Below are 20,390 nucleotides of genomic sequence, written 5' to 3' on the forward strand. Positions count from 1 at the left end.
TGCTGGGATTACAGGCGTGATTTTTTTTTTTTTTAATGAGAAATCAGCTGTTAATTTTATTGAAGACTCAGTATACATAATAAGTTGTTTTTTCTTGCTGCTTTCAAGATTTGTGTTTGTCCTTGTCATTTAACAGTTTTACTAATGAGTTTAGGTGTGGCTGTCACTGAGTTTATCCTACTTGAAGTTCATTGAGTTTCTTGGATGTGTAGATTAATGGTGTTTTTAAAATCACATTAAGGAAGTTTGGGGTCCTCATGTATTCTTTCTCCATTTATTGTTCATGTATTTCTTCATGTATTCTTTATACCCTGTTCTCTTTCTATTCTCTTTCTAGGATTCCATGTAGATATGCTAGATAGTGTCCCATAAGTATCTGGGGCTCTGTCCAATTTTTTTCATTACGTTTTTCTTTCTGCTCATTAGACAGCATAATCTCAATTGACCTATCTTCAAGTTTGCTGGTTCTTGCTTCTGCCAACTCAAATCTGCTGTTAAACTTCTCTAGTGAATATTTTTTATGAGTTATTGTGCTTTTCAACTCCAAAATTCCAAATTATTTTTTATTATTTCTATCCCTTTATATCAATTCTCTATTAGGTAAGATATTGATCTCATAATTTTCTTTAATTACTTAAGCATAATTTCCTTTAGTTCTTTGAACATAATAGCTGATTTAAAGTCTTTGTTCTTTAAGTCCAACATCTGAGCCTCTTTGAAGACAGCTTCTATTGACTGCTTTTTTTTCCTATTTAAGAGCCATATTTCATGTTTCTTTGCATATTGTATAATTTTTGTCATAAACTGGACATTTTAAATAATATCATGTGACAACTCTAGAAACCAGACCACCACCCCCCAGGATTGTCTCTATTGTTATTTTGTGTTATTTCTGGATTTTATTGTTGCTGTCGTTGTTGTTACTACTTGCGTGTTTAGAGGCTTTTGTGTGTGTGTGTGTGTGTGCCAAGCCTTTAGGTCTGTATTCCTCACAATGTACAGATGCTGAAGTCTTTTCCTGGTTGGCTTAGTGGTCAGCTAGCACTTAGAAAGATATTTTCTTAAATACTCTAAGCCAATAAATCTTAAGCTCTTTGCCAAGGAATTCCATGTGTTTGTTGGGGCACACCTTCAGCATTCCAGCAATTTGCCTTATCCTTCACTTTCTGCTAGCACACAGCCTCAGCATCAGAGTAGAGAGATGGTGGACCTTTTTGGTTCTTTACTGGGCATTCACATAGTCCTGCACATGTGCATGGCATTCTAAATCCTAAGGAATGCACCTTTACAAAATCCACCCCACCCCTAACCCACCTATGGACATTGCATTCCCCAGACCTTCCTTTTCAGTGTTTTGACCAGTCTATTGTTTGCACCAACTAGTACTGCAGCCTCAGGCAGCTGCAATATTACATAAATGTCACTGATTGTTTTCAACAAATGCCCTAGGGATCCAGCTTTCCCCACTGAGAGAGCCCTGAGTGGGTAAAATAATGACAAGCCCAGTGAGTGTCTTTTCCAGAGGGCTTCCAGAGAGGTCAAAGAGTGACAAATTCTCTGGGAATATCCATATTTAGGAGCTTCAAACCCAATCTTTCCCTTTCAGTGGTTCTAGGTTGCTGCCTTTGAAGCCTACCACAGAGCTGAGGAGAGGAGGATGGGAATAAGGCAAGTTAAAATGCCAAAAACCTCATTATTCTTACTGAGATTCAGCTGCTTTTTTTGAAAACAAAAATGGTTCTCTAATTGTTGTGAGCTAATTGACTAATTTCTAGAATTCTGAAAGGTTGAGTCAGCTGCTTTTCTTGAAAAAAAGAGTTCTCAAATTGTTGCAAGTTAATTTGGCTAATTTTCAGTATAAGAGTTTTATAATGGTATGATTCTGTTTCCTCCTTTCCTAGCCTTTGTGCTGTGATTGTCTTTCATTTTACCTCTAATTGTTATAAACCCCACAATACATTATTGTTGCTTTAACTAGTGGATTATCTCTCAAAGAGATTTTAAATTAAAAAAATATATATATGCACTCACATATTTACCATTTCTGATGCTCTTTATTTCTTCACATAGATCCCTATTTTCCTTTGGTAGTTTTTTTTCTACCTGAAAGATTTCCATGAGTGTTTTATGTAGTGCAGTGCTGCTGATGAAGAATGCTTTCAGCTTTTATATGCCCAAAAATGTTTTCTTGCCTTCTTTTTTGAAAGATATCTTCACCAGTTGTAGAATTCTAGGTTTGTTTGTTTGTTTTTAATACTTTAAAGATGCTCCACTTTCTTCTGGCTTTCATTGTTTCTGATAAACGTGTTGTTGTTCTTACCATTTTTTTTTTCTGTACATAATATGTCTGCTTCCTCAGACTATTTTTAAAATGTTTTCTTCTTCATTGCTTTTAAGCAACTTGTTAATGACATACCTTGGTACATTTTCTTGTCTTTTGTGCTTGGAGTTTTTTGAGTTTCTTAGAGCTTACATCAATTTGGAAAACTTTTTGATGTTTTTCCAAATAACTTTTATCTCCCCTCCCTCTCTTCCATACACACATACAGGCCATTTGAAATTGTCCCACATCTCATCTGTGTTCTGTTCACTTTTTTCCAGTCTTTTTTCTCTGTTTTTCATTATAGATCATTTTTATTTTGTATCTTCAAGTTTACTAATACTTCTGCTGTAGTATCATAGTATCTAATCTGCTGTTAAATCTATCTAGTGTATTTTAATCTCAGATATTGTATTTCTTATGTTTACATGCTCAGTTTGAGTCTGTTTTCTGTCCTTCATGTCTCCACTTAATAAGCTTAAGTCTTTACCTTGTTGAATACATGGAATTATAGTTATAACTTTTTTTGTTTTTGAGACGGAATTTTGCTTTTGTCACCCATGCTGGAGTGCAGTGGCACCATCTCACTTAACTGCAACCTCCACTTCCCAGGCTCAAGCGATTCTCCTGCCTCAGCCTCCTGAGTAGCTGGGATTACAGGCGCCTGACACCATGCCCGGCTAATTTTTGTATTTTTAATAAAGATGCGGTTTCACCATGTTGGCCCAGCTGATCTCGAACTCCTGACCTCAGGTGATCTGCCTGCCTCAGCCTCCCAAAGTGCTGGGATTACAGGTGTGAGCCACCACGTCCAGCCAATTATAACTATTTTGTTTATTGTTCTTGTCTATTAATTCTATCATCTGTTGCATTTTGAGATCTCTATGTGTTTTTCTCCTTATAATGAATTGCATTTTTCTGCTTCTTTCCAAACCTTGTAATTTTTTTTGGATTTCATACATAGTGAATTTTATTTTGTACTGTATTTGATATTTTTTATAAGGATTCTTGGGATTTGTTCTGGATGATAGTTAAGTTTCCTTGAAATCGTTTGATCCCTTCAAGGCTTTCTTTTAAGCTTTGTTATGCAGCAACATAACAAACTTCATTCTAGAGCTAATTCTGTCCCATTATGGAATCAATAACTTTCTGAGCACTTTATCCACTACCCTGTGAGTTACGAAGTTTCGTACTCCGGATGGTTTGTACATTATTTCAAGTGTAAGATCTGGAAATTGTTTCCTCTGCTCGTTTCAGGTAGTCTTTTTCTTGGCCTTGTGTCATTTTCTTACACTCACGTGCTGATTAGTATTCTGCTGAAAACTTGAGCAGAACCTACTGCAGATATTCAAAGCTCTTCTCTCTCTCTCTGTCTCTGTCTCTCTCTCTTTCACTGTGCAGCTCACTATTCTGTGGCACTCTGCCCTGTGAACTTTAACTGCCTTGGTCTCCCCAGGCTCCCAGCTGTCTCTTCAATTCAGATGATCACTGGGTTCTGCCCAGGTTCTCCTGTCCTACACTGTGGTCTGGAAGTTTTCTCCGAGCAGTAATCTGGGACTCTGACACGGCTCACTTTATTTGTTTTCTCTCTTTGGGGGATCACAGACCAATGTCTAAAAACTATTATTTATATTTTGTTGAGTTTTTAGTTGTCTTAGTGATAAGGGTGAGACTACTCCCTGTTGCTGTAGCTTTGTGGGAAGCTGAAGTTCTATTTGGCTGAATTTGAGTGACTCTTAGGAGATAGAATTGACAAAACCTGGTGACTGAGTGAATGTAAGTATGAGGACAACATTGCAGTCTAGAGTGATTCCCCATGGATAGATAATTGCATCTGAATAGCTTTCACTAACTGGTTAGTATTAATCACTTGCATTTGTGTAGCACTTTGTGTTTACTATCCCCATACTATTGTCTTCTTCTTCACTAGTGAAAAGGAGAGCTGGTAAAGTTAATCAGTAATAACACCCTTACCACTTGCCAGCTATGTGCTGCCATGAAGCCCACAAAGCTGTATATATTATATAAAATAGGTATTTGTGAGATGGGAGAGTTCCTTTGACCCCTTTGTAGGACTCATGAAAGGGGTGGCTCATTTATTCGGCTGCCACATTCAATCCCTTACGGGAGGGAGCACACAAGCGAATGGGTGCAGGAACCAGAGCAAACGAACGCTGGAACAGGCTGGTCGCTCCTCTCTGATGGAAGCAGGCTCTGTGTGGGCCCCACAACAGCGTCCAAGCGTGTTACAATGCTCTTTTAGCTTCGCCGTCCTGGAGGGGTTGTCTGCGACCCACGGAGCCCCAGAGGGTGTATGTTTAAATCAGTGCTTTTTTAACATTTGCCATCCGCAGACAGTTAAGTATTAACCAGCTCAGTGGAGGGTCAGGGTGACAGCCTTTTACACCCTGCTCTCTTGGGTGTACAGTATCCCTCATGGTACTCAAGTTCTTGTCCAGTGTGTAGGAAGAATTACGTCATATGAACAAATTGAAGGGTGGTGCATGTGGAGGACTTTTAGTGGTGGAAGTAGCTCTCAGCAAAAGGTAGGCCTGGAAAGGAAGTGGAGCAGGAAGATAATCTTCCCCTGGAGTCTGGCTATCCCGGGCCAAACTCCTCTGTGACCATAGTCTGCAACATCCAGCTGCTGCTTCTCCTCTCAATGTCCAGAAGCTTCTCTCTTCTGTGTGTGTGTGTGTGTGTGTGTGTGTGTGTGTTTGTGTGTGTGTGTGCGTGTGCGTGTGTGTCTGCTGAGTCTGGAGTTTGGAGTTTTTATGGGCATAAGAGGGGGGCAGGATGGGCCAAAAGGCAACATTCAGTGGGGAAAACAGGGATAGTTCTCACTTTGGGCTCCAGGTCCAGGCTTTAGGGTGGAGCCCTTGCCAGGGACCCTGCCCTCTTCTACCAGTATTTCCCTGTTTGCCCTGTCTCCTGTCCATATCATTTGCTTCAGAATTTCAACCCATGAAACATCCACAAAACAGTGGAAGTTTAAGTGGCTCCTCTTTTCTGTACAGTATCCAATTCCACCATGCCCCCCATGAAGAGTTACTCAATGATCTTTCTCCTTCATTCTCTACTCTCAAAGTCTACCCTCTTCCTTATATTCACCTCTTTCATAATCATTAGGGGATTTTTAAGAAAAATCTTTCTTAAGAACCTCTTTTCTCTTTACTATCACTGCTACTCTCCCCATCCTCTGCTATATATTATATGTGATTCATTAGAAACAAACATAATATTGCCTTGTATCCCATAAGGAGGTGGATATATACCAGTCTACAAGAAAGAGGTGGAAGATGATGGAATATGTGTGGTGGTACTGGCAGAGGGAGAAAGCTAGTCCTGCCACATCCGTTTTATAGGTGTAGAAATTAAGCCAAGGGAAATCAACTATAAAGTATACACATTATGAAAGAAACTAAATAGGTACGATAACTGTATGCAATGTGTATTTTTTATTTAGATCCAGGATTGGATTTTTTTTTTTTGCTATAAAAAACAGTGAAACAATTTAAAAAACTTAAGTAATCTCCTAATTTTAGTAATTATTATTGTGATTATGTAAGAGAATGTCCTTGTTTTTAGGAAATCCACACATAAATGTTCAGGGGAAAAGAAGCATTATGTCTGACTCTCCAACAGTTCAGAAAAAAAGATGCTAGACAGACAGATTAGATTTAAAGCAAATGTATTAAAATGACATTTGGGAAAACTGGGTGAAGAGTATATGAAAATTATATTGTATATTGGTCCATTTCTGTTACTAGAAGGAATACCTGAGACGGGGTAATTTATAAAGAAAAGAGGTGTAATTGGCTCATGGCTCTGCAGGCTGTACAGAAAGTATGGTGCCCGCCTCTGCTTCTGGTGAGGGCCTCAGGGAAGCTTACAATCATGGCAGAAGGTGAAGGAGGAGCAGGCATGTCACATGGTGAGAGTGGGAGCAAGAGAGTGAGGAGTACAGTCTCAGACTTTTAAACAACCAGAGCTCCCACGAACTAACTGTGCAATAACTCACTTATCACCAAGGGGATGGTGCTAAACCATTCATGAGGGATCCGCTCCTGTGATCCACTCACCTCCCACTAGGCCCCACCTCCAACACTGGGAATCCCATCTCAACATGAGATTTGGAAGGAACACACATATAAATCATATCATATTGTTTTTGCAACTTTTCTAAAAGTCTAATTTTGTTCAAAAAATGTTATTTTTTTTAAAAAGTATGTGGATCATATTTGATACAGTCAGGACTAGATCTAATTGATGCAGTCAGGACTAGATCTATTTCTCTTGGCTCTAACATCCACTTCTAGTTATCTTTCCTTTACAATATGGTTTGGGAAATTTTTCTCCTAGAAAATGTAGATTGATTTTTATACATGCCCCAACCCCCCAACATGCACACTTCTAGTCCTTGGTGAGAAAAAAATATTCAAATGTCTAGTTTATTTTTTTTACCAATCTTTAGGTCTCTATGTTTAAAAATAAACAGTTCAGCTCTGCCAATGGCATCTGTTTCTTTTATGCCCTGGGAGGCCATTGCCCAGTGGGATTGTTTTTGAGGTGACAGAACATACTCTGAATTTTCCAAGAACTAACATGTTAACATATGGAATTATTTTGAGGACATCTTACAATCTCCTCTCTTCTTTGAACAAACAGTTCTAAATTATCTGTCACTCTGCAAAATCTCATGAACTTCAACAAATGCAAACATATTCAATTTATGGAAGCACTCAGTTCCAATATTTTCTTTATGCATTTTTTCCTTCACTGGGATATTTTCTCCTGACAGTTTTTATGATGTAAGGAACTCTTAGTTCTTTGCTCAAAAAAACAAAACAAAATCACTTTTTACAAGTAGTGATCTCTTTAATCAGCAGCTGACCTCCAGGACTCTGGTTAATTCATTTTAAAAATAGTTTAGAAAACAAATGATTGCATGTATGTAAAAGGCTCCTTAGCCTGAGTGGAGCTATTTTTTTCCATTTTAAAAGCTGGGATCTTTTAGAGTACTCTCTTTCTCTAGCTTCCACAATCACATTTTGTGTCTTTTCCCTGGATGTGGCTGTCTTTTATCTCTCTGACAGCAACAACTTATTCTAGGACAGACTTCATAACAAGAATCTGCTGGTCTTTCCTTGAAACTCTGCTAAAGAAACTGGATTCAAGAGAATCTGCTCAGCAAATTTATGACAGTGGTCCAAATCTGATGAAAATAAAAATATCAGTGACCCACTAGGTTGCTCTAAGAAGTAAGCCAGAAGAAAACAAAGTCTAACTTTGTAAGTACTGCCAAAATCTAGAATACTCTACCTTGCTTTTTAGATAGACACATCTTATCCTACTCAACAAACCCTGCTCCATCCCCAAAATGCTCCCACTTCACTGTAAATTTTTAAAGTACTGGGATTTTTTTCTGCTTATCTTTGCATTTCTGCAGCAGAAAAGTGTTAGGAGGGATTCAGTAGAGGCTTTTGAGTTCATTTAACAAGAGAGAACTCACTGTGGAAATTAGTGGATCTGCCTTTGCTGCAGAAGAGCATCTTTGAGCAGGATTGGGAGCTTTTTGTTGCTTATCTGAGAGAAGAGAATCATTTCTTGTACTGTGCTTGACCGTTCGCATATGTAACAGAAGCCCTGTGAAGTATTATTTGAAAGAAACCCCTGCCCCCAGAAAACACCCTTCATTGGTTGCTGAAATCCTGTCATTAAAAATTTATTTTTCCTTCAACTTAATAAAGAACATCTACAGAAACCTACATTTAACATCATACTTAGTAGTGAGAAACTAGATATTTTCCTGCTAAGTTCAGGAACAAGGCAAAGATGTCCACTTTCACCATTCATATTCAGCATCATATTGGAAGTTCTACTTGATGCAATAAGTCAAGAAGGAAAATAAAAGGTATATAGATTTGGAAATAAATAAACTGTCTTTGCTCACAGATGACACAACTGTTTATGTAGAAAATTCCAAAGAATCAACAAAGAAAACTTCCTGAAACTAATAAGCAATTATAGTAAGGTTGCAGGATACAAAGTTAATATGCCTAGTTTATTTTTTATTAATCTTTAACAGATACCATTGCTAGTATATAGGAAGTCAATTGCTTTCCTATATACCAGCAATGAACATTGGAATTTGAAATTTAAAGCACAATGTCATTTATATTAACACCAAAAAAAATGAAATGCTTGGGCACAAATTTAACAAAATATGTATAAGATTTATATGAGGAAGAGTACAAAACAAGTGAAAGAAATAAATCAAAGAAGATATAAATAGATGGAGAGATATTCCATGTTCATGGATAGGAACATTCAATATTGTTAAGATATTCATTCTTTCCAACTTGATATGTAGAGTCAACACAATCCCAATGAAAATTCCAACAGATTATTTTGTCAATAATAATTTGATTATTATAATATAAATCAAATGATTCTAAATTTTATATAAAATATAAAAGTGTGCAAAATAACCAACAAAATATTGAAGAATAAAGTCATAGGATTTACACTACCCAACTTCAAGACCTACTATAAAGCTACAATAATTAAGACAATGTGGTATTGGCCAAAGAATAGACAAATAAATCTATGGAACAGACAGAAAGCCAATAAATACAGCCACACAGATATAGTCAATTAATCTTTGACAAAGAAGTAAAGGTAATTTGATGGCAAAAGAATAGCTGTTTCAACAAATGATGCAGGAACAAGTAGACATCAATAGGCAAAAATACATGAATCTTACACTTTTCACAAAAATTAAGTCAAAATGGGTCATAGCTTGAAGTGTAAAGTGCAAAACCATAAAACTCCTAAAAAGTACCATAGAAGAGAATCTAGGTAACCTTAGGTTTGGCAGTGACTTCTTAGCTACAACACCAAAAGCACCATCTATGATAGAAAAAAAACTGATGTGTGACTCCATGAAAATTAAAAGCTTCTGCTCTATGAAGGATTCATTTAAGAAAATGAAAAGATGAACCACAGACTGGGAGAAAATCTTTGCAAAACAAATATCTAATAAAGAACTGGTATCCAAAGTATACAAAGAACTCTTAAAACTTAACAATAAGGAAGAAAAACATGATTGATTAATTAATGGGGAAAAGACCTTAACAGAAACCTCACCAAAGAAGAAATACAGATGACAACTAAGCATATGAAAAATACCCAACATCGTATGTAATTAGAGCATTCAAATTAAAACAACAATAAGAAACCACTACATACCAATTAGAATAACTAACATCCAGAACACTGACAATACCAAATGTTGGTGAAGATGTAGAGCAACAAGGACTCTCATTCGTTGCTGGTGGGAACACAGAATGGTACAGTCACTTTAGAAGACAGTGTGGCAGTTTCTTACTAAACTAAACATATTCTTACCTTATAATCCAGCAATCTAGCTCCTTAGCATTTACCCAAATGAGTTGAAAACTTATATCTACATAAAAACCTGTACATAAATGTTTATAGCAGCTTTACTGATAATTGCCAAAACTTAGAAGAAACCCAGCTGTCCTTGGATAGGTGAATGGATAAACAAACTATGGTATACCCTTACAATGGAATATTATTCCGTAACTAAAAGAAGTGAATAATCAAACCACAAAAAGGCATGGAGGCATATTGCTGAAAGAAGCCACCCTAAGAAGGCTGTGTACTGTTTGGTTCCAACTGTAGGACATTGTGGAAATGGCAAAATTGTAGAGACAGTAACAGGAACAGTGGTTTGGAGGGGTTTTGAAAGGAGGGAGGGAGATAAGAGAGGTGGCACATGGGGAATTTTAGAGTAGTGAAACTATTCTGTATGATACTCTAATGGTGGATACATGGCATTATTCATTTGTCAAAACACATAAAGCTTTACAACACAGGGTGAACCCTAATGTAAACTATGACTTTAGTTAATAATGTGTCAATATTTGCTCATCAGTTGTAACAAATATACCACATTAATGCAAGATGTTAATAAAAGCAGAAACTGAGTGGGGAGGGGAAATGGGGAGAGGAGGCAAAAGGGAACTCTGCCATTTTTCTGTAAATCTAAAGCAGTTCTAAAATATGAAGTCTATTACTTTAATTTCTTAAAAATTATTTTCTAGGAAATTCAAAGGAATTTTTAATAATTCTCACTTGTAAAATTTCTGTGAATAATTAACTAACATATTTGTATGCAAATGAGTGGATCTCATTGGTAGTCTTCTACTCAATAGTCTCTCTGCAGAATGAAAGTTCCAGGTTTCATGAGACTGGGGGCTGCTGAAAGAGAAAGTTTGATTCAGAAAAGATCACTAGGTCAAATGTCACATTTATATTCTGGTTATGAGCTGTCATGATACTAGGTCTCCACAGTAGAAACATCCTCTCTTTTTCACATTTATGACTATTTCAGCATCTCTGAGTAAGGGGCTAGAGAATTTACAGCTTTTCTAATACTTACAAGTAATGAAAATTCTACTACCTTTGTACTTGGAGGTAACAAAACACATCAGTATGTATCGACAGCATGTATTAAGTTTGCATCTCACTTGAGCAAGTTACTTTAACCTCTCTTTAAAATAAAGATAATAACTGTTACTTAGATCAAAGGGTTGTAGTGATGATTAAATAAGGTAATGCAGGTACTTCATGAGGCTTCAATAAAATATTAGCAATTGTTGCTACTGCCGCTATTGTTGCTGTTATGTCTTGCCAATAGAATACTTTCGGGGGAAAATGCCGATAAAATGTAAATTTCAGAATGTCTGATTTTAGTTAGAGGGCTACCTGTGATTGTAGGAGGTGAGGGGCCAGAGACAAGAAGGATATCTGGATGAGGTAAAAAAGAAACTAACAATTTTTTTATCAGCCACTTGGCCCCTGTAAATCAAGCATCATGTGCTTTGTTATCTCAGGAATCCTCAGGCAACCTTATGAGCTAGTCCTTTTCATACTAGATGGAGAAACTGACATGCAGGGTAGGTAATTTACCCAAAGTCATGCAACTAGTATTGCAACTCATAATGCTGAAGTTTGAACTCAGGTTTTTTTTTTAACTCAGAATCATGTGAACTTCCCTGTCTGGCATGTAATGTCACATGGGCTGAGAGACTAGGCTTCTTCATTATTTAGGCCAACTTAGACTATCCTTCTTGTGGTCAGTGTCACAGAAATGTAAAATTTGTTTAACTGATTTTTGAACAAATAAGAAAGTGATTAAGTGAATAAATTAGGAGAATTAAACTATGCAAAAACAGAATATTAATGTAAATCGAAAGTGGACTTTATTTTCACACTATGGGTGTGTTTGCCTCAAAGTTGCAGAACTTCTAGAAATGTAGTCATATTTTAAATGCTCTAAGGAACCTCCCTCATTTGAACCTGATAGTATTGTGAAGAAAAAAATTCCTTTTGAAATAGGAACAATTGCCTTATTTATCAGTAGGTTTTTATTTCAATGGGTTGAATTTTTTGAAAAATGAGGCACCCTGTAGAGGATTGAGTAAATGGTCCTAAAAGTTTGCTTGAATGTCACTTCATGAAATGAACACAGGTCAAAGCTGGGTCACTGAAGACTCTCACTGTTTCTAAAGCACTTTGTTCTCACCTTATAGAGGCATACACATTGGCTCAGGTAACCAGTTTTGTTTGTTCGTTTGTTTGTTTCTGGCTAAGTCTGTTCCAGGCTTCCATTCAGATCATTCTTTTCTGTTCTCATAAGAAGATGAACATGTTACCTGGTAAAGGCAACAATCTAACTTGAATTTGTGTTTCTGATTAAAACTAGTAATAAAAGGCATTCCTGCTGTCAGAGGTGTCTAAAATGTTGAATTAGTCAACAGATATTTGTAAAGTCAGCTATGTGCTAGACAATAGAGACAAAAGATGTAAAAGACAATCTCTGTCTTCAATGAACTCATAATGCAATAAGTGAGATGACTAGATAATCACCTTTTGAAGATTATTTTTATTATTCTACAATAATGTGGTAAAACATTTGCAAGTAAAATGCCATGAAGAAGTAAGGAAATAATCAAGATGTAAAAGCATTAGTGAGTGGGAATTATTTATTATCTGCGTACCAGGCCCTATGCTCACTAAATTCTTTAAACTACTCTTTGAGATGCATATGCTTACCACCGGCCCCACCCCAACCACACCTTTTACAGATGAGAAAAAGTGCCAGTGCCAGGGAAAGGCAAAGCTGGGAGTTCAAACCCAGTCCTACCAATTCCAATAGAGTTTTTCTCCCACAGTAGCCATCATTTTCTGAATATGTTCTATGCACCTGGTTCTGGAGTAGGCAGTTCAGTATGTCTAGATGGTTCAGGGAGTATGGCTGGATTTGAGCAAACTCAAATGCTTCTCTGAAAAGTGAAGAGTGACAGCCTCCCCCCTGTATCAGTTGATCTGCATGGGAAGCATTGTTGGGGTTGTATGGAGTTGCGCTTTGTTTTGTTTGTTTTGCTTTGTTTTGTATTTTGCTGAAGATTCAGAGGAACTTGGAGGCAGGTGCCTACAGGAACAGGAAAAACCAGGACAATGGAGGGGAAGGCCTGGCCTACTTTCTTTCACTCATCTCCCCACCTCCACTTCAAACTTGAATGGTCACTTTTCATTAGAAGGTAAAATATATTTTTTCCACAAAAGTCCTTGTGAGACTCGAGGCATAAGTAGTGTTGACTAGGGGCTCAGATGACCCAACTGAATCCAGAATGAGGCATGCCCTATAATGTCTGCTTGTGCCCTACAGAGGAGGAGGGAGCAGTATCTTCCTAGTATATTCATTTCCTAAAGCACTTTAACAAAGTACTCCAAACATGGTGTCTTAAAACAACAGAAATTTATTCCCTAATGGTTCTGGAAGCCAGAAGTCTAAGATCAGCTTTACTGTGCCTAAATGAGATGCTGGCAGGGTGATTCTCCCTCCAGAGGCTATAGAGGAGAATCCGTTCTTTTCTTCTTCCAGCTTGTGGTGGTTGCTGGCATTGGCTAGCTTGTAGCTACATCACTCTAATCTGTAAGGCCAGCATCTCCAAATTTCTCTCTACCTCCACCCTCACATCACCTTCTCCTCTTTTTTCTATGTCAAATCTCCCTCTTCCTCCCTCTCATAAGGATATATATAATTGCATTTCAGTCCTACTCTGATAAACCAAGAACATCTCCCCATCTTAATTAAATCTGATCATCTTAATGAAATCTATGCATAAAGACTCTGTTTCCATATAATATAATGTTCACAGATTCCAGGGATTCGACTATATATATCTTCAGGGATCATTTTTCAGCCCATCACACCCAGGATCCTTGTCTTCCAAGGCAGTGGGTAGGGGCCTCATTTGAGGCCTACAAAACCATTGACTTCCTAAAGGGTTCACAAACAGAAGAAGAGGAGCAGTACTGAGTACTGAGAACCTGGGAATCTCCTTGACCTTGGAAAACTCCTGACTGTGATCCAGGGAAACCTTGATTGAGTTGGGGAGTTGAGTAGGGGAGTACGGTGGGTAGGGTGACTGCCTACAGGAGCAAGTATGAGCTAAGAGTCATGGAAATTTGGAAATACATTTTCGTGTGTACTACAGACTGCACGTTTATGTTCCCCCTCCTCGAATTCATATGTTGAAACCTAATCCCCAATGTGATTGTATTTGGAGATGGGACCTTTAGGAGATGATTAGGTCATGAGGGTGGAGCCCTTATAAATGGGATCCATGCCCTTATAAAAGAAACCCAAGAGCTCCCTCAGCTTTCTACTACATAGGAGACAGTGAGAAGACTATGAATCAGGAAGAGCCCTCATTAGATGCTGAATCTACCTGAACCTTGATCTTGGACCGCCCAGCCTCCAAAACTGTGAGAAATAAATTTCTGTTATTTCTAAGCCACCCAGCCTATGGTATTTTTGTTATAGCAGCCCAGAAGGACCAAGACAGTCTCTACATATACTCTCACAGACTGATAGAGGCTGAGACATTTGGATGAGCTGTAACCAGTACTTAATGGGGCAAAACGTAAAAAGGTGCAATCATAAAGTAACTTTACTTTCCTCCCTGCCCTTGGCACTAACTCAATGAGTTCGTAGCTGGTAACCCATTGTAACTCAGTAACTCAGGCAGCACCCATAATTTTCTGATTCATTTTGAATATTAGAAGTCCTCTGGTCAGTCTCACTCCAGTAATTAAATGTCCAGTCCACTATTTTGATCAACTTTTCATACTTTATTTAAAGCTAAAGCTCCTTCCTTCCTCTGGTTCAGAGCAACTTCCAGCTAAGAAACCCACAGTGGGGGAAAGGAACATGGCCCTTTTTATTTCTCAGACTTGAATTTTTCTCCTTCTCCACCCTCCCCAAATCCTACAGAGTTACTACTGGGGGTGGGAGTAGGGAGAGTTAGGGGAAAGTTCTTACTGGACTAAAAGATACATAATCTGGTAGTAGTGCCCTCAGGGTATGGCAGATTCCCAATATTGATTTTTTTCATGAGCATTTTTCTGGAGTTTCTTCAAGATTCTTCCAGTAGGAACATCAAATGGCAATTCTTAGGTCACCAGCAATCTGACGGGGTGCTAAGGAGTCAATCCTTGGGCCCTCGGAATCCAGCAGTCAACATACACAGATGTTCCCTGACAGGGTTCATTAAGTCCCTTTTAAGCTGGCTGTGAGCCAACTCTCTCCCAAAGTGTCACCATCACATCCAAAGTAATCTTTCATATGACCAGGCTATGTAGTCTCCAAAAAGGCAGCTTACCCCATTGCAGCCTACATTTTCTCTTCTCTGCCATCTTAAGCTTCTAGAATCAAAAAAAATAAAAAATCGCAACTCTTAGGAAAAAGGTCCACTAAAGAGGAATGTCTTTGCAGTTACTGAAGTTAACTTTTTGTAAAACTCTTCTCCCTCTCTTCCTCCTCTTTTGGTTGATTTCCTCCTCCTGTTTTCAAATACTTGGTATTTAAAACCAGAAAAAAAATACAGGCTGTAATTTTGACTTCCCAGGACCCATACTGACCTATGGTCTCCAACCAACAGATCCAGAGCATGTTAGATGGAATTCAAGGACGTCCAGGCAATATTATATCCTCGTCCTCAGGGTGACGGTTTTTCCACTGCCTCAAATCCTGTATCTTTCTTCTGCAGCTGCCCAGCACAGAGTTTTGGTTCTAATAGACGCAACAAAGGTGCAGGAAAAGGCACACTCTTTAGTCATCTCTGGGACCCTGCTCCAAATCTCTATCTCCCTACTCCAGAAAGATAAGTTGTTCAATATAATTCAGGGCTTCTAAAGGAAAAAAACCCTAAGTCAGATTTCATTTATTCTGTTCCCTTAAAGCTAATGCCAGTTGGCCTGAGAAGACTCTATATAATTTCCTTTTCTCTTGAGTGGCACCAACACTTGAGAAAAAAAGTCAAGTCTATGTAGAGGCTGATGCCCTCAAGAGCACACTTGACACAAAAGCCCTTCAGTGACCTCAGAAACTCTGGTTCTCAGGCCATAGGTCCATACCCCACTTTGTTGAAGAAATGTGTACATGTTAGCCTTTGCTATTTTATGTTGGTGCAAAAGTAATTGCATTTTTTTGCCATTAAAAGTAATTGCAAAAGGCCGGGTGCAGTGGTTCACGCCTGTAATCCCAGCACTTTGGGAGGCTGAGGCAGGCAGATCACTTGAGGTCAGGAGTTCAAAACCAGCCTGGTCAACATGGCGAAACCCCATCTCTACTAAAAATACAAAACTTAGCCAGGCATGGTGGTAGGCGCCTGTAATCCCAGCTACTCAGGAGACTGAGGCAGGAGAATCGCTTGAACCCGGGAGGTGTAGGTTGCAGTGAGCCAAGATCGCACCATTGCACTCCAGCCTGGGCAACAGAGCAAGACTCCATCTCAAAAAAAAAAGATAAAAATGTAATTGTAAAAACCGCAATTACTTTTACACCAACCTAATGCCTTTCTAAAATACTGACTTCAACTTTAATTTAACCTCATCATTGCAGAGCAGATGGAAATATTCTGATTTCTCTGCTAGAGAAAGTAAAGTTTCTAAACAATGAAAATAAGCAGAGAAGCTATCTCCAAATACAGATGTGTTTTTTAAATAAGAAAATAAGAACTTTTCTTCAGTTCTTAATAATATTTTAAAGCTTTACAAACTGGATAGCAACACATGTTATATGTATTTGTTGACTATTTAAAGATTCATACAGATTTCAAAAATGTGATCCCTGAAAGACAAATAACATATGGTAGAATTTAATATTTATGTGCCTTTATGAAAAGGAATTCATTGTTTTACAATGGAATTTTAATGGGAGATAAATGAGACTTGAAGCAAGACTGAGTTTCTTTAAAATGAGTCCTGGATAAGGAGTGAAGAAGTGGCAGTTAAGAAATTCTAAAATTGAGACAATTTTTAATGCATACTTTAAAAATAAGCACTTATTTGTTTCAATTAGGCCTTCATGATAAAGTACTATTATTTTATAAAACTCTGATTCCTAGTCAGTATCAATATGGAATTATAAAACTATAAATCACAATACTTAGGAACCTCAAAATCACTATGTTTTAATGCAATTAATTAAAAACTACTATAAAACAGAAAGATTTTCAGTTTTTCAAACATATTTTTATAATTGCTGAGAAGTATAAGCAATCGTATTAATAACAATAAGCATTATTATTATTAATAAATCTTCTAATGGTGTGTTCCATTTCAAGGATATCAGCCAAAATTGCTTTAGCTAATGTAAATAGCCTGAATTTTACAGACAGAAATACACAGTTTCAAATTCTAAGTTTGTCACTTTCTAAATGTAACTTTGAGCTATTTACTTGGCTCATCTGTGACTAATTTCCTCACTAGCAAAGGAATAGTAATCCTTATTCCACCATTTGTGAAAAATTAAATGAGATACAACTGCACTTCCATTGAAGACAAACTGAGACATTCAGAACAACCTTCCCAAATAAACAGTTAGAAAATAATTTTTAAAAATATTCTGCTTGAGAGCTTTGGGGAGCCAACAAGATAGGGGAGAATTACAGAGCCGAAATCTGGGGCAGAAACCCACTGAAGTAAGCTCAGCTTGGGACCTCTTTTCCCCTCTATTGTATACTGTTTCTGGAAGGGATGCTGAGAAGCCCAGAAGCTGAGCAGAACTTTCAACCAGCTCACATGAACAGCAGCACCGTAATGGTGTTCAGAGTCTGTTCTCAGCAGGGATCCTGAGTGGCAGCTCCTTGGGAATAATGGTCAATCCAAGTAGACTAGCCTTCACAGAGACTGAAACCCAGCTTCAAATCATCTCACTCCAAAAGTAAGAAATTAGAGAAGAGAACACACATGGTGAGATGAAGAGAAATCAAGCAACGACATAGTAGATTTAAACTCAAGTACATCAATAAGTACATTAAGTGAAAATGGGCTAAATGCTACAATTAAAAGATAAAAATTGACAGACTGGCATACAATATACGTGTATTCTTCTTAATATGGGCCAAACCTAAAATATAAGGAACAGTCTAGAAGTAAAGAAATGAAAAAATATATTCCATGTAAATACTAATTGTGGTCGTTTTAAAATAGGACCACAAATTTCTTGATACTTCTGTCTTCAAAGGTGGAGCCTATTTCCCCTCCCTTGACAGTGGGTTGTATTTAGTGACACTTCTAATGAACAGAATGTGGCAGAAGTGCAAGTGTGTGACTTCTGAGACTAAGCCATAGAATACATTGTGGCTTCCTCCTTGATCTCTCTCTCTCTGGATTGCTTGCTCTGTGGGAAGCTAGCCATCATCTCATGAGGATACTCAGGCAGCCCTATGAAGAGATCCATGTGAGGAACCAAGGCTTCCTGCCAACAGCCAGTGAGAAACTGAGGTCTCCAGTCAACAGCTATGTGAGTGAGCCCTTGTGGAAGTGGATCATCCAGCCCCAGTCAAGCCTTCGGAAGACTGCAGACCCACTTGACATCCTGGCTGCAACTTCATGAAAGACTAAGCTGCACCTAGATTCTTCATTCTCTTAAAGTGTTGGGAATAATAAATATTTGTTGTTTTAAGTGACTATGTTCATGGATACTTTGTTAGTCACCAGTAAATAACCAAAAGAAAGCTGATAGAACTATACTAATATGAGAAATATTAGTGTGTGTGTATATATATATACTTTATATATATACATGTATATACACTTATATATATAATGTGTGCATATATATATATACTTTAAAGCAAAAATGAGAGACATTATGGGAAAAGGATTTAACAGTTACATATAATAATTCTACCTTTATGTCACCTACTAAAATAGCCTAAAAACATATAAAGCAAAAACTGATGGAATTACAAGAAGAAACAGGCAAATGCACATTCATGCTAGAAGATTTAAAAATACTTCTGTGGAACTGATGGAACAAGCAGACAAAAAAAATGGTATAGAATATTGGAACAACCCAGTTAGAATTTATGTATTTAAATAACCAACAACTGCAGACCATACATTCTTTTCAAATGCATGCAGAAATTTTTTTAAATTGCTAGACTGTAAAGCAATTCTCAACAAATTTCAAAGGAGTAAAGTCACACAGATCATATGTGATCTGATCTATATATGATCATAGACTAATGGATAATAAAAAGATAACTAGAAAATTACCATATGTTTATAAATACAAAATATATTTCTAAATAACTTTTAGGTCAAAAAAGAGATCACAACAGAAATTAGAAAATACTTTGAACTTAGTGATAATGAAAATATGTGCAGAATGCAATAAAAGTCATGTTTTAGAGGAAAAAAATCTATAACCTTAAGTGTATATGTTAGAGAAGAATAAAGGCCGAAAATCAATAATTTAAACGTCCATCTCAAGAAGTTAGTAAAAGAAAAACAAATTTAAACGCTCAAAAATAGAAGGTAGAACTAATGAAGATAGAAGCCAAAATTAATGAAACACAAAACAAACACATGAGAGAATTTAAGAAATCAAAATTGATTTTTTGAAAGAATAATGAATTTATGAAAGGGTTTGCAATAATCCTACCTGGCTGGGTAGTAATTTAAGAAATACGTGTTTTCTGCTCTGTTTGGATCATGGCTCCAGAGCTGGTGGTACAGAAACAAAATAGATAAGACAGTGCCCTCAAGTATAATAGCTAACAGTCTAGCACGAAGACTAACAGTAAGCAGATGGCAAAAAAGCTGTGTTACAAGTGTGACAACAGTGGCAAAAACGGAGCCATGGGAGTTCACGGAACAGCAGGGTGCTGAAAGATAAGTGAGATGTAGCTAGATGGAGCATTAAAGAAAAGATGACTCAGGAAAGAAACATCAGGTACAAAGCAAGACACAGCTGGTATCTTCTGGGACCTGCAGATAGTTTTACATAGCTACAGTGGGAGGTTTGAGCACAATGTGAGAGCTTTTTACTTCCCAAATGCCTCAAATTCATTCACTAACTCTATCTCCAACGCCAAACCCTTTCATAAATTACCACATTTTGCCTAAACTACACAGAAGCCTCCCAGGCAGTTTTCCTGCATGCGTTTCTCTGTTTTACACTCCAACACATTGAAGCCAACATGATTTTTCTTAAATATACAACCTCAATCCCCAGCTATAGTTCTTGTAGCACTGTGTAATTTACCTTCATAACATTTATCTTAGTTTGTAATTAAATTTATTTTGTTACTACTTATTTAATTACAGCTGATCTTTCCACTAGAATGTTTGGGAACTGGAGATTTATAAGCTCTATGCATTTTGTAAAGCCTTGGTTAAAATTATAGCTGGGACATTAAGTTGCAAGTCAAAACATTATTTCATGAGAAAATAAAGAATAATACCATTGTTATGACAGGTCTCTTGAAAATGTAACTGAACTAGTTATTATTCTTTGTCACTATACAAGATAAGAAAAAAGTTCCAAAGATATTTATACTCCTGTGACCATCAAACATGAAAACCAGAGAACCAGCCAGGTAAGATAAAGTTCACATTTAAGTTAAACATATACACATTTTGTGCTGTCATATTTTGTCATCATGAAATTTTTTTGATAATG

The sequence above is a fragment of the Pan paniscus genome, chromosome 4, assembly GCF_029289425.2.
Source record: "Pan paniscus chromosome 4, NHGRI_mPanPan1-v2.0_pri, whole genome shotgun sequence".
NCBI lineage: Eukaryota > Metazoa > Chordata > Mammalia > Primates > Hominidae > Pan > Pan paniscus.